This window comes from Mytilus californianus, unplaced genomic scaffold (genome assembly GCF_021869535.1).
Source record: "Mytilus californianus isolate M0D057914Y unplaced genomic scaffold, xbMytCali1.0.p SCAF_4, whole genome shotgun sequence".
Lineage (NCBI taxonomy): Eukaryota > Metazoa > Mollusca > Bivalvia > Mytilida > Mytilidae > Mytilus > Mytilus californianus.
In genome coordinates this window covers 75,402,658-75,405,284 of record NW_026262690.1, presented here as the reverse complement: position 1 = coordinate 75,405,284, position 2,627 = coordinate 75,402,658, and the positions used below count along the sequence as shown (strand labels likewise).

Genomic DNA, 2,627 nt, shown 5'->3' with positions numbered 1-2,627 from the left:
ATAATTTTGAAAAAACAAACACTTCTTTCTTTGTAGAGTTTTTTTAATACGTCATGTAGTATCACGAAATCATAAATACAAAGTCCCTAGGCATGGTTGACCCCTGACAGGTTTGACTGTTTTCTTCAGAGGGTCATACAATGTGGACTTGTATTTAGTTTCTTTCACTTCTGGTCAGGAACGTACTGGATGAAAGTTAAACAGGAATATGTACCATACTTTGTCAGGTGCTAATTTGAAGGGACAAAAACACTTACAATCTAAAGAAAAATTTTACCTAAATTTTTGCACAACACTTATACTGCTATGCTGTCGAAAACCTGTTCTATGGATTATTCATTAGAGACAGTTTGATTGATTCTATGCAGAAATTTTTTTTTTTTACATTTACCCTTATGTAGTTGTTTTTTGTATTATAGTAAAGATTATATTTTATGTCCAGATTTTCATCTGAGATTATGTCTATCTGAAGAAAAATGTAGACATTAATTGTATCATATGTATTCGTTGTATTTTGTCATTGTTTTATGCACAACAGAAGAATTTGACATTGTTGAGCGCTGTGTCATCTCCGAAAAATATCGGCGCCTCAATATTGGTTTGAAGTCCACATATGGCAGTACCTTGGTTGCATTTTTCGCTCTGATTTCCATAAATACCCAATGATCCCCGTCCAGGTGGATGAGCTAATTCGTGTTCACGATTCAAATCAAAATCTCTACACCAGAATTTTACGTAGGTAGCTGCAACATCGTCTCTGTCTCCTGGCTATAAAAAATATTGATTTCAGGAATTATGATTTAATATAACTCAGAGTTTAATTGTTTTTTATAGTAACTGTTAATTTAAACAGTTTTCATTAGTTTGAATTTGTATTTAATTATTTATTCTTTTTTCCATTCTTGTTTTTTATTGATCTTTTTTTTTCTCAAGAGATTCATGTGAACATTCGATCTAATTCGAAAATGCGAAAAGTAGGATTTTCAAATGAAATAGTAGGAACAGTACCAATGCTACTGCACCATATAATAACAGTCTCTTTGGTGATGTTCGAGGCCAAAATATATGTAGACAATCAAAGCTGTGGTCATGGGAGTTACATTCCATACTTTAAAATGATTACTTAAAATGTATTTACAACAATTTACAACAGAACAGTATCTGTAAGTTCATGCCAGTCCCGACATACTGGGAGCTGGGCTGGTGATATCCTTGGGGACAAACAGTCCACCACCCAGTAGTATCAAATGCATTAACGAATTTTACTGCACTGATGTCCATTTTAACAATGATTATCCCTTCAGTGATACCCGAGGGCAAAACTTTGAAAGTAAATATATCTAATACAAACGTTTTAAAGCCGATTTAACAAGACAAAAGTACAGCCAAATCCGGACAACAATCAGAGCTATGAATGAGAAAGATATCATCCTTAATTACAAATAACTTTCATTATATAACAGCACTTTGCAATGAAGTTCTGACTGCTGTCGTGTGGTGTGTTTTCAAGGGATGTCCATGGGGACTAACAGCGCGACATTAGAGATATAGACTCAGTGGTAGTAAATCGTCAGAAAATATCAAGTTTTTATCGTTCTCTACAAACAGGAAAAACATAAATATTTACCAATAATTCTTCCACTTGTAACGCAAACGATGAAAGATATGTTTGAGTATCATTATAACTATAACTACACATCGTGGCTCCTACCCAGCTTCCCCAGCTCCCCTCACCGGATGTAACTGTACTACCGTAATGGCCGTCTTTTGATCCACATATTAGCTTGATACTGTTAAGAGCCGTATCATCACCACCATGTTGATCTGGTTCAATCTATTCAAATAAATTAATGACTCGGAAATTCAGTTATTTTGAACATCCTTTTCCTGACTGATATATGTAACCATTTCATGATTTTTTTTTTCACTTGAAATTACGAGTGCCTTTTCTATTTGATATGCTTCACCTTACATAAAACCCAATAACACACCAGGTTTTTTTCAGTAGGAAATTAGTTTCATTCTAATAAACCATCCTCATCCTCTATTGCTTTCGAATGTTTCAATTCTAGTTTTCGATTATTAAGTGTTCTTTCATCAAGGGTTGTTAGGAAATACGGTATTTATAGTTTGGATAGTCTCAACATCTTTTCAGAACTCTTAGAATGATCGGTTATTGAAACTGTTCAATTTCAAGCATAAACATGTCTAGATCTGTTTGAAGATAGAACAGTTCCAAATGAACTAACTAAGAGCAGCTCTCTTCTTAAAGGAAGCCATAAGCAGTTCCTATAAGGCATATTTTTTTATAGAAATTTTCCGTTTTTAAGAATAAACATCTTTTTCAGTATGTTAGTTCTTTTATTTTCTATTTTTATGATTGATTTTTAATTAAAAATATTATATGATAATGCATTATTTGTAGAGAAAATAGTTTCTAATATTTGTTAAATAATCTCAAAAATAATATATCTTAGTTGAAAATAAAACCAAATTTAACAGTTTGATGAGTTTGGGGTAATTTTTACAAGGATCCAATACCCAGATCTTCTTTCTGGGTGAATGTTTTGTACCTGATTGAATATTGTGACATTATAGAATCTAGTAATGTAATCATAAATCATTTA

General features: G+C 32.4%; 1 long non-coding RNA gene across 1 annotated transcript; it reads right to left on the bottom strand.

Moving 5' to 3' along the window:
• Positions 1–485: 485 nt before the first annotated feature.
• LOC127738551 (uncharacterized) lies at positions 486–1,834 on the bottom strand. The gene is made up of 2 exons (XR_008000111.1): positions 1,628–1,834; positions 486–768 (listed from the first exon to the last, which is right to left on the bottom strand). It is a non-coding gene; the product is annotated as an uncharacterized LOC127738551 (long non-coding RNA).
• Positions 1,835–2,627: the final 793 nt, after the last annotated feature.